This window comes from Sus scrofa, chromosome 5 (genome assembly GCF_054392235.1).
Source record: "Sus scrofa isolate SSC_HxYL_T2T_F1_AM1 chromosome 5, Sscrofa_HxYL_maternal_Yorkshire_Landrace_v2.0, whole genome shotgun sequence".
Classification (NCBI taxonomy): Eukaryota; Metazoa; Chordata; class Mammalia; order Artiodactyla; family Suidae; genus Sus; species Sus scrofa.
In genome coordinates this window covers 41,215,023-41,227,748 of record NC_139387.1, presented here as the reverse complement: position 1 = coordinate 41,227,748, position 12,726 = coordinate 41,215,023, and the positions used below count along the sequence as shown (strand labels likewise).

The following is a 12,726-nucleotide window of genomic DNA, read 5'->3' as shown; positions in this document are numbered from 1 at the left end:
ATGTCTTGTGAAGACAAATTTAACTTGAAAAGTAAGGGAAAAATCATTGAATGCTTTTCTACATGGTTATGATAAGATTCAAGTTCTGCTTGGAAAAATATTAATCTGATATCTGCAGTTTGGGGTTAAGAAAGTAGAGATTCAGATTAAACAATCAGAACAGTGTATCTCTCTCTCTCTCTCTCTCTCTCTCTCTCTCTCTCTCTCTCTCTCTCTCTCTCTTTTTTTTTTTTTTCTTTTTCCATTGTTACTACTTTAGGGCAGACCCTTTACTTTATATCTCCCTGGACTACAGAAATAGACTCAGAACTAGTCTGTGTAGCTCCAGTTTCTTCCTTCTTCATGTATACTTCTCATTGTCATTTGTGAACACTGTCAAATCAAACACACATACCATTGTGTACTTCTTGTGTTTTACTTTTTTAAATGGCTTGTTATTACATTCAGAAAAAAAAAAAAAAGAGATAAACTTTCATGTAACTTTGAGGCTCTTTGTAATTTAAATAGCTTCCAAACCCCTTTTGTCACCTATCTCCAGTCTTTACTCTCCATACTTTCTCTCTGTTTAAGCACACCAAATGACCACTTCCAAATTTAGAACTTTCTGTGATACAGCACTTTCCATGCTACATAAATCTAGAGTCTTCTTTCCCAAATTTTCTGAAAAAAGTTATCCATTCCTAGAGACCACTTCGATTCCACTGCAGCCCCAGTTTAGGGAGACATTTGATTCTCTAAGCTTTTATTTAGCATGTCTACACTCTTATGACATGTGTCACATTTTTTTTATTTGAGGTGTTTCTTTATATGCCTGTATCCTATAGTTGGTAAAAACCTAGAGACAAGGCACATAATCTATGAAGATAATTAAATTTTGGAAAAATTTTCCTATCAATAAAAATGATGTGCTCAGCTTATATGTTAGACAGGAACAAAGGAATAAGTAAAACCCTCACTCCAGTGTGCATTTCCAAGAGAGATTTCAGGTTATGTATACTGATCAGACAGATATTCATTGATAGGCCATTTAGGCAAAACTCACATAGCAGCAAAGGAATTAGTCACCGATTTAAAGAAAATAATTAAAAATATGATATTTTTATTATAGAATTAATTTAACCCTGATGATATTCATAGTGTGAAATCTTTCTGATTTCTTTAACAATATTTAGGGAAAATCCTTCAGGAACTCTGGAAAACTGGTCCTTTTTTGGGTACGTTCCCATGAAAGTGGGTTTGCCAGGTCAGGGCCAGGTTGAGCTGGTTTTGAGAATTTGAGAGACCATTTATTTAGAGAAACAAAATGAAAATAAGAGTTGAAAAGAAGAGTGAAGGTATTAATTTGAGCTATGTTAGTTATTGAGTCCAAGAGAAGTATATTCAGAATAAGTCAGATATTCTACTCCAAGAAGGGATGGAGCAAAACAGTGAAGGTAATTTGCCAAGAAGAAAGCAAGAGTAACAATAAGTTGCACTTACAGAGTGCTCTTGAAGCATGGAAGTGCATGTTGGAGTTTTATTAAACAAAACACTCCTTTGAAGCTGACATCCTTTAGGTGCCATGCTGAAATGCTTCCTTATTTTTAAAGACAGAAGTCACCCCCCCCACACACACACACACATCACAGTTATTTAAAATTATTTAAACTATATTAAAATTTTAAAATTCATGAAAGAGATGCTAGCAACTGATAACAAAACCCAGGATTTGTTTTTCAAATTATGGAGTTGATATTTGAGGCTATTACCTTGTATATGCACAAAACTAACTAAGACATTTAATTTAAGCTTATTTGTTATTGATGTATATTTAGTAAATTATCACTTTCCAGCTTAGAAAAAAGTAAACTACTCTTGGGTCTTGGAAGTATTAATGCAGCTTTAAAAGGTAAACCATGTTATGCCTTCTTAACAATATGTTCAGCCTGATAATGTTTTTAAATTAACTCCTGAAATTTTGATTAAAAATGGTGGTATTCACAGCTTCTACTCACCAAATACACAATTTTTTAAGAAAGTATATATTGGTCATAGCATATAATGCATAATACATACTTTAGCATATTTCTAGCATTTGTTCATATCAAGAAAAAATACCACAAGGTAGGGAAGGTGAAATAGAAAATATCTCATTCTTTACTTAAGCTACAACCATTCCTAGACTGTAAATAGGAACAGCTCTTTTTCTTCCCCCCTTTTTATGGAAGTGTTGTCTTCCTTCTATACCTCTCTTTCTCCTCACTTCATTCCCATGTTCTTTCATATCTCATACTCTGTGAAACCAGTGGTAGGAAAAGACACATTTTGTGGTGCCTGAAGCTTAAACAGTTAAGGGATGAAGGAAGGGAGAAGCTCTTTGAGAAAAGAATACAAGATTTCCAGTAGGCATTAAAGTGTATATTGTAATTACTGTCTTGGCTCAGTGGTTAACGAATCTGCCTAAGAACCATGAGGTTGCGGGTTTGATCCCTGGCTTTGCTCAGTGGGTTAAGGATCCAGCGTTGCTGTGAGCTGTGGTGTAGGTTGCAGATGCGGCTCAGATCCCGAGTTGCTGTGGCTCTGGTGTAGGCCGGCGGTTACAGCTCTGATTGGACCTCTAGACTGGGAACCTCTGTATGCCACAGAAGTGGCCCTACAAATGGCAAAAGGACCAAAAAATAAAAAAATTAAAAAGTGCATATTTACTTAGTGTGTATATTTAAACAACATACAATTTTTTAAGTTTTAAAAAATTTTCCAAATAAGAGAAGCATCACAAAATCCAGAAGATAACCAATGTCTTATCTTCACAGTATAACTCAGGGTGTGTCTATACATTGGACAGTAAAGACCTTTAGAAGCTATTCCCACACCAAGAAGACTAGCAATAAGTGATTTTAAATCACATAAACATGTCCCACTATGACCAAACAGCATAAAATCTCACTCTGGTTCCCATTAGTCAGATAACATAAAGTCCCCTCCAATGCCACCTGGCATGAGAAAAAATGTCAGAGGAGAAGGCATAGTCAAGAGAGACGGTGAGATGGTGGTCTTAACTGGTTATATTTAAAGTATATCAATTTGTAAAGTTTTAAAAATGAGCACCACATGAATATGTTGTGGTATCTCCCAGGTTCTTGGGAGGACCCTATGCCAACAGGATCCCTGAATCACAAAAGTTTTTAGCTCAAGGAAAATACATTCTATTTCTTTCCTAGCCATCCCCAAATTGTTGTCATTCTGTAAGTATGCCATGTATTTTCAGCCGTAGTTTCTATGATTTGCTTTTTTTTTCTGATTTCAATTTGTGTCTTATTCAGACTGAGTTTTAGACTTTAAGACTGAGTTTAACTACTTTATCCTGTACAATTTTTAGGAATTATTATGTTTTAGACATTATACTGATGTCATCATCACATGTCTATTTCTCTACTCTATTTGTATATAGTTTTCCTGTTTCCTAGAACATAACATCTGCTCAATGAATGTTTAATTTATGTACAGTGGAGCATTAAGCAAAGCAAAGAGGAAAAGCAATTGAAAAATAATTGAACTGATTACAGAGGGTCCTATTCAATATCTCAACAGCATTATCATTGCCTCTCTGAGTTTTGGTAGGAATAATTTAGTGTTCTGTTGAAGTTTAGAAAAAAATAACATTTTCTTTAAAAATAAAATTAAGAAAAAACTCTAAAATATAAAGAATATATATTTTCTAGTAAGGAGTTTTACAGGAAAATGTTTTTAAGATTGGCAAGTTGAATCTTGTTCTTAAATATAATTTATGATGCAGCTTATGATGTACTAATGTGATGAATCTAATGTTGTATTTTAAATAGTTCTCTAACATTTTTCTAATCAAGTTGAGGCACCTTCTGCAATTTTATAAATGTGATTTGGCAATTGGAGAAAATAGTTAATCAAAATTGTTTCCAAAATATGTAACTTCATTATAGCTATAAAAATGACTGTATTTCTATATAAAGACATGCAAAATGAGAGAATTGTGTTTCTTACAAGACTTTGTCATTTACTTTTTTCTTTTTACAACTTAAATTTCATTTCTACTAAATAGAATGAGACATAAAGTGAAGCTATTTAAATCTCTTCAAATTATAAATGTTTTTTCAGTATATAATTTTGCTAACGGCTACAGTTTATTGATTACTAAACAAAAATTGTTAGGAGTATTATTTATATTTCTTGGAACGATCTTGACATGATTATCTTCATTTCAAAGATCTGAAATTGAGATTTATAAATGTTAGATAATTTGCTCAGCTTATACAAATCACTCTTAAAATATGATTTTTAAAATCAGATTTTAAAAATCCAAACCTTTTATTTGCATTCATTAAGATACATGGCCCCCTTCAACATATGTATTGTGGCCTGTGTGTATGTATGTCTATTATATATGTGGACTTAGATAAAAAGTAAACATACTGATATGAGATATTACAAGGACTACACAATTACTGAAAAGAGTGAATACATACTTTTTTCTCAGGTTCACAGACCAGGAGTCCAGAACATGCAAGAATCATGTAAGTTAATTCATGAGAATGTTATTTTTTAATCTGTATCTTGTTATCTTATTGTTTCCTTCTAATTATAATTTGTTAGGGTAAGTCAAGACCATTAGACCCCAGACAAACTTAGATTTACCTAAGTTAGGTTGGTATAATTATTTACTCAGAACACAGAATTTAACCTGTCCTATTCTCAATTTTTTAATTGTTGAGATAGAAACAATATTTGCATTACAAGATAGTTTTTAAATTAATAACATACACAATACCAAGATGATTGCCTGGAATAATGCAAACTTCAAATTGTGATGAAGTAGACTGGTTCTTCACATATAAAAAATAGGATGCTAATTCTCTCTAATAAAAATGAAAGACTTTATCTGCTTATACTTAGATTGCATTTTCCCTAGCTAGGCAAAATCAATTACTGGTTTTGCAAAACACTATAAAATATGATTTATGGAGGTAGTCTACAAAGATATTCTTGATATATTTGTAAAAAGAATATCCAAGAGCCAAAGACTCCACTGACTTCGAAGGAAGTGCATATTTACATTTGTTCAGCAATGTGCAGGACAAGATAAGCAATGACCCCTTTGAGTCTATAGACTCGTAAGCAGTCACACATCTGAAATCCATCTATTTTTTTGAAAAAGGCCATAGATGGAGATTTAAGTGTTGATATAAAATATATACATATTAATTTCATGGAAAATAACACTATGTTTAAGTGGTCACAAGTGAACAAAATTAAGAAGTTTAAATAAAGTTCAAATACATCTATTAGACGTGAATTGCAGATGTCAGGATTTTTTTGTCATAAACAATGTACTATTGCTGATAAAATCTGTGTATTAACTGAAATTATTAAGGTTTCTTTTCAAAAGCTGTATGTGTAGAACTCTGACTTGATTGACTTTTTGCATATTTGCAAAAGGTTTAAGGAGGAATTATAAGCCTTATCATTATTGTAGGACACTATTGAGTCCTTTTGAAAAAACTATCCTACTCTTTGCTGAGGATTAATGGAAGGATACTAATATTGAAGCTAATAGTTTTTTTAAAAAAATTCTTCTCAATTATATTTATGAAAGAACATGAGAAATATAGATACATTAGATAAATGATATGGATGATATCTATATTATCTATATACACATGTATAGTAAGTTTCAATTTAAAAATTATGCATTCTTCTTGATTTTATCCTACACCTTTTATGTTAAAATGCTTTTCTTTTTTTGTAGTTATTTTAAAATAGTGCATTTAGTACATGTTTGTCTTTTAAAATTCTTACTTGGTTCAATAAAACATTTGCAAACTTATGCTCTATATGAAGAAAAAATGAATCTATGAAATGCATCAATTGGGCATATGCCGTAGATGGTCTGGCAGAACACTTACATCCCCTTTCAGAACCCAGGCACTCATTCCTTCAGCTACCAGGTGTGTTGACTGCTGATACTCATGGATGAGTCCCTCTCCAAAAATTAACCTGATCTGAAATCATGTTCTCTCCCTAAGAATAGCTCACACCCAGCGACTGATCCATATTAGGCTAAGATGCCTGGCTGCCTTTTCATGACTGAGAACATTTCTGAAAGTTCCATCCCTGATCCACAGTTCCTCGTGGGATCAGCCAAGGCCTCTGTTAAAACCATGTCTTAGAAATGCATCACAGTTTACCTTTTTTCTCTACCAGTGCGTCTTCCCACACCATTATGGGTAGCGCCCCAGAGAAAAGTTCCCAATAATTGACCTGCCACAAAATCTCGTCCTCAGAGATTTGTGTTTCTGGGGCAAACTGACTTCAGATGTAAGCACTATTTTGGTATTTATTCTAAATATGACGTTAATGTCAATTGGTATTATCTCTAGACAGTGTCAAGCAATATTCAATCATAAAGGTAAGATTTATTTTCTTGATAAATAATATTATTCAGATATAAAGGTAAGAGTTATACTCTTGATACATTTTATGATCATTTATGCCTTAACCATTACCGAGGTGATAATGAAAGTGAACTTGTTAATGAAATCAATAAATAATGGTAGTATTTATTGACTACTTCCCATATGCCACATGGGTATACATTATCTTTATTCATTACTTATTAGAAAGATGAAATGATGGGAAAATCATAGTTCTGGGGTAAGTTATTTGCTCAGCATAATTTATCGGGACCAACATTTAAGCCAAGATCTGTCTTATCCTGAAATCTTCTCATACTGTGAATTCTTTGCCATAAGGGCTGCAAAACTAACAGAGATTAAATCAGTAGGGGCCTGATGGTGTCACTTCTGGATTGTGTGAGAAAAATAATAGATAGGAAAAATAGATGCAACCATACTTGAGGAATGGTATCTTTGAGGAAAGTCTTTCTACAGAGTTTTAGTAGAGACATTTGCATCATTAGAGTGATCCACGTCAGAGGAAACAGTGTCGATCATGATAAATAGCTCCCAACATAAAACCATTGTTGATTTTAGGAGGTTAGCTAAGATTTAAAGGAAATTGTGAACGACTTTTATAACTAACATTAACTAATGCTATTTGTCTGTAGTTGTTAAAATATCGTCTTAGTTACTTTATTGTTAAAGAGTTTCCAGCTGAGAAGGAGCCACATTGCTTAATAGAAAATGTTTCTCAGATTTGGAGGATGGGGTCTGAAAGAAAATAATGGTGGTAATTTCCTAACCTAGACACACCACCAATATTTTTAAAGTGACCTTAATGGCTGTCATCCTTGATATGAGTTTTGTGTGTGTGTGTGTGTGTGTGTGTGTGTGTTTTCCAATATGGCATCCTCAAAAAGTTGTGAGAATATGCCTATATGTGTCATTGTTATATTTAAAGCAATAGTGAGAGAAAAGAAATGATTTTTCTATGTAATTAATAAAGACAGCTTCTCTTTAAGCATTTTTGGGAAGATTTTCATATAAACAGAATGAGGGAAATGCTCAACAGGGTTGTAGGGGTAAGGGTATCCTATGATGTTTCTCTGCACTTGTGTTAACCAATCAAGCATGAGCAAAATGTCCTACTTTCTATTATGCTTTTCTTAAAAAGTGCTTCAGATTTAATTTTGATGAAAGTACTTAAAAGAAATCCCTGTCACAAGCATGAACACTTATAATACTTCAGTTAAACATGTGTCTAAAATTGTCAAAATTGAAATGCACAAAAATATAAATCCCAGCCACTAGAAAAAAATTTTATAAATGATATCTTGCATTTACTTTTTTTTTCCTATTTTTATAGCCATGCCTGCTGCAAATGGAAGTTTCTGGCTTGGGGTCAAATCGGAGCTGCAGCTGCAGGCCTAGGCTACAGCCACAGCAATGCTGGATCCGACCTGCTTCTGCGACCTATACTGCAGCTTCCAGCAGTGTTGGATCCTAACCCACTGAGCAAGATCAGGTATCGAACCTGCATCCTCACAGAGATTATGTTCGGTTTTTAACCTCTGAGCCATAATGGGAACTCCTGGTTTCTTGCTTTTATAAAACTATACCAAAATTTATAAGATTTTTAGCTTATCTTTGAATAATAGGCACTACTCACTCTAGGACACATTCAAGTACAAGCTTGAGGATGAAGATCTTTGTAAAGTGTGAATTCTGTGGTGAGTTGATTCAAGTGTAATCCTATATATTAATAAGATCAATTTATGCTTATGAGGGATTGCCAAAAGTGACTAAATGGAGAATAGTTCAAAAATAAAATTAGTTTGTAGGAACGTGGAAAAACCTCATCTGAAAGGAAGGTACCTTGAAATAGGACTTGGTCATTTTTTTTAACAACACTCATGATATACTAAGGGATGAGCCTCTGTAAATCTGCAAGCATTTCAGAGGAAAAATAATTTTATTGGGATGTGCCATAGAAAGAATTTGTTAGCTGGGAGAAGGAGGAGTTTGAGAAATAATCTTTTATAATGCATATATCCTTAGATAATGGACTGGACTTTGTGTAGAGGTGAGGGAATCATTTAAAGTTGAATTATAAAAGGAATTGACACTCCCAGCAGGATCAGAGAGACTAACACAAAAGGGAGAGTTCCAGAGAGCTGAACACTGGCTGTATGTGTGTGATATCTAGTGTCATTTATGAGTGAGAGAGACTTTTCAGGCAGCAGAGAACTGGGAATGAAAGAAAGTAGGCAGAGACTTGTCAGAAATTACTATGCGTAACTCAGGATAAGAGATTAAATGAAGCCTTTATTTTCATTCATTCACCCACTCACTTATTCACTCAGTAAGTATTGGACATCTCCTATATGTCAGGTACTATTATAAAGCGGGACACAAAGAAAATTCTCTACCTCCACGAAGATTACATTTTAGTGGGAGATGTAGACAATAAAAACAAACATATGTATATACTATACATACATATATGTATACGTAAATATGTATATATTTTGTTAAATTATAATAGATGGTAAGAAGTAAAGTAAAGCTTGGAAGATATGTAAGTGTCATGGGGGAAACTGCATTTTTAGATTGGATGGCCAGAGAAGGTCTCAAAGGGAAGGTGTCATTTGAGCAGAGTCCTGAAGGAGGTGTTAGAGAAGCATGCAAACATTTGTGGTGAAAGCATTCCAGACCATTAGGCGAGGTGTACGGGACAGTGTGACTATAAAGGAATGAACAAAGTGTGGAAGAGCAGGAGACGTGGCTGGGGATACAGATAGATTTATTTATGTCCTTGCAGGTCATGATGTACATTTTGAATTTTAATCATTCTAGAAAACTAATTAAAATATCAACGAATTTTATGATTCAGTACTAGCAGGACTAGATCCTATGCATCTAGTATTTTAGGCATCTATGTCTTAAAATCATTTGGCGTTAAAAGACTCCTATTATGGGAATTCCCATTTTGGTGCAGTGGAAATAAATCTGACTAGTATCCATGAGGATGCAGGTTTGATCCTTGGCCTCGATCAGTGGATCTGGGTTGTGCATTGCTGTAGACTACGGTGTAGGTCGCAGGTGCAGCTTGGATCCCTCGTTGCTGTGGCTATAGCTAGTCCAGCAGCCATATATAGCTCTGATTCGACCCCTAGCCTGGGAATTTCCATGTACTGCAAGTGTGGCCCTAAAAAGCCAAAAAAAGACTCCTAATATGCCCTAGGCAGAATCAACATTCTGTCAGCTACAAATAACCACTGCCTGTCACTCAATAAATGTCTGATTAACAGGATGCAGTTAGTTCTTAAAAGCTTCTTAACATGATGTCATCATTCTTCTGTAATTCATTGCTAAGCTTTCAGGAGGTACAGTATTAATTGTTTATCTAGATTTTAATAGCACCTCTGCCCATGTGTGCCAAATATGTGACCTTTGATACATACCTCAGTCTCCCCATCTGTAAAATGAAGAAATATAATGATACGTGTATAGTTTTGAGGACTAAAAGGATTAGTGTTGGAAGCAGCCACATTTCTTTCACACTGAATTTCAATTAATGTTATTATTCACATATGATCTCTATGAAAACAGTAACAGATCAAAATGCCAGAAATGTACATATATGCAAATAACATGTACCACCTTTTAATTACCTCTCCTGATACCAGCATATTTTCTTGATGTTGAGGCATGTTTCTGAAAAATAAAAACAAACTTGGGCAGATAGTGAACTTTTGTTGATTCCAAGTTCCCTTGTGCTTGAAAACAGACTTGTCTGTATCTGTTAAAGATATATTTCTTGTAAGCACTTCTTCCACACATTTATTAATTCAGACAGACTTCCTCTGGTTTTTGGCCTGTGTGTATCTTCGTGTAAACAGAGCTACAGATGGTTATGACAAGTTCTTGTTTGTGCATATCAGAGAGCATGCTGTGTGGCAAATTGCGCTCTTGTTTTATTTTTTTAGTAGATTCAGTGAGTTTTCTTCCTGTTTCATTTTTCCCCTTGATAGGGCATCATATGGTCCGTAGTGAACAAACGTAAATCTAAAGTAGCATGGGCACAAAATAAGGTACTAATAAAATAGCATTCCTATTGTATCAAGCTTTAATAAGGCTTGTAATTGGTTTTGGTTGCCAGACATATGGGTCAGTGAGAATAATGTCGAAAGTAGATTAGATGCAATTCAGGCAGCTATATTAAGAACTCAATGTGGTAAATTTTGCTGTTATCTTGGAAGGGGAAATAGAGATGTTATGTCACTGATGTCAATGTGTTTTCATTTGAGCTAAAACCTTAATATGTATTGAGAGCCAAAACTAAGGAAGTACTCTCAAGTTTATAAAACTAAACTAATTTTATTGTATAAATGAGATGGTAGAGAAAAATTTATTCACAATCATATGTTTGTCTATAGTTACTAAATTAACTACACTAATAGTAAAATTGAAAAATAGGTAAACCCAGAAACTTCCATTGAGTCACAAAAAGGCTAAATTCTAGTGTTGTGTCACCAGATAGGTAATATTTAAAGGAATTGATTTTAATTTGTTACCAAGGAAAGATTTAAAAATTTTAGTAGCAAAAACTTCCTTCTTCCAAAAACTAATAATAGTCAAGTAAATTATGCCAAAGAGGACTTAAATTAGATCAGACCCAGAAAGCATTGTAATCAATTTTATGGAAAAATAGATTGAAGATTTTATTCCCAGGCTACCATGCAGTTAGCATGGAATAGGGTATATGAATTGAAAGTAATCCTTTTCTATGAATCCAGCTGATTTCCTTAATGTACTTTAATTAAAAATTCTAATTAAAGATCAGTAAATGGAGTTCCCAGAGTGGCTCAGCAGAAACGAATCTGACTATTAATCATGAGATCGTGGGTTCAACCCCTGGCTTCACTCAGTGGGTTAAGATCCAGCGTTGCTGTGAGCTCTGGTGTAGGTTTCAGAGGCAACAGGATCTTGCAGAGTTGTTGTGGCTGTGGCTTAGGCTGGCAGCTGTAGCTCTGATTCGACCCCTAGCCTGGGAACTTCCATATGCCCTGGGAGAGGCCCTAAAAAGCAAGAAAGCAAGTAATAAATAAATAAATAAATAAATAAATATCAGTAAAGTTCATACACATATCAATTCTTAGAAAGATATCAATAGAACAGCTATTTACATTTTACAATAGTGCAAAGTACCAAACTGATTACTCCTTTTTTTCTCCCTTGTTATAAGGACCAGAGATTGAAAAAGTAAAGCTAAAAGAAATTGAAGCAAGCGTGAAAATTAGAACTGAGAATTTCTAACTTTATTTCTGGATTCAGTCTACTAATCTGCAGTGCAAATCACTAGAGAAATTGAGCAAAAATCCATATGTAATTATAATTTCCAAAAACCTTGAATCATTTTAATAAATTTATCTTGATCTTTTCCTTCCACAGTAAGAGCTCCTGTCCTATCAAGTTTCAGGTTTATAACTAGTTGCTCTTGAGTAATGTGAGTACAAATAGATGCTAGGGGGATTTTTATCATAATGAGAAAATTAATTTTTTCATTCTCATGTAAGTATTTTAAAAAATCCTAAATTGATTCCCCCAAATATTCATCTTTATACTGAGAGGAAAAGGAAAAAAAAAATCAGCTCTAAAGGACTTTTTTTTCCTTTGGCTGCAAACATGGCATGTGGAAGTTCCCAGGCCAGGGACTGAAGCTGTACCATAGTAGAGACCCAAGCCACTGCAGTGTGGGATCCTTAACCCACTCACCACAAGTGAATTCCGAAAGGATTATTTTTTTTTTGTGAAATTATGAACTATTGAGATAGATATTCAAGGTCTAAACAATTTTCAAGTTTAAATTCAGTGTTCATTATCTCAAAGGTTGCGTTCTTAGAATATGCTTTTTATCTCAGAAATTATAAAAAGGAAAATAAAAAAATAGCTAATCCTAGTAAAAGCAAGAGGAAATATGAGCTAATTTTTTTATTTTTACAAAATGTTATATAGTAAGTATAATTTCTTTTTGAATAAGATCATAGAATTGGGGAGGAAAGTATGAAATTTTGGAATGAAATATTTTATTATGGTAGAAATATATGGTAAATAATCAATTAATGAGTCAATTTTAATAGAGTAGCTCAAAAATCTCATAATCAGTCACTGATTACAAAACACTGGTAAAGACACAAATCTCTAAGATACAGACCTTGTACTCTGGGTAATTTTGCTGAGCAGGAGATATTAGGGAAAATGGATTAAAAAGGTAGCAACCATTTAAAAATATAAGATAATGTATGACATTCAC

General features: G+C 33.7%; 1 long non-coding RNA gene across 3 annotated transcripts in view; it reads left to right on the top strand.

Annotated features, from left to right (window-relative positions):
• LOC146403338 (uncharacterized) overlaps positions 1 to 12,726 on the top strand; it is a 497,194-nt gene that overhangs the window by 143,335 nt on the left and 341,133 nt on the right. For all 3 annotated transcript variants that reach the window (XR_014803645.1, XR_014803646.1, XR_014803647.1), the window contains exon 2: positions 4,493 to 4,529. This is a non-coding gene — a long non-coding RNA (uncharacterized LOC146403338). The remainder of the gene's footprint in view (positions 1 to 4,492; positions 4,530 to 12,726) is intronic.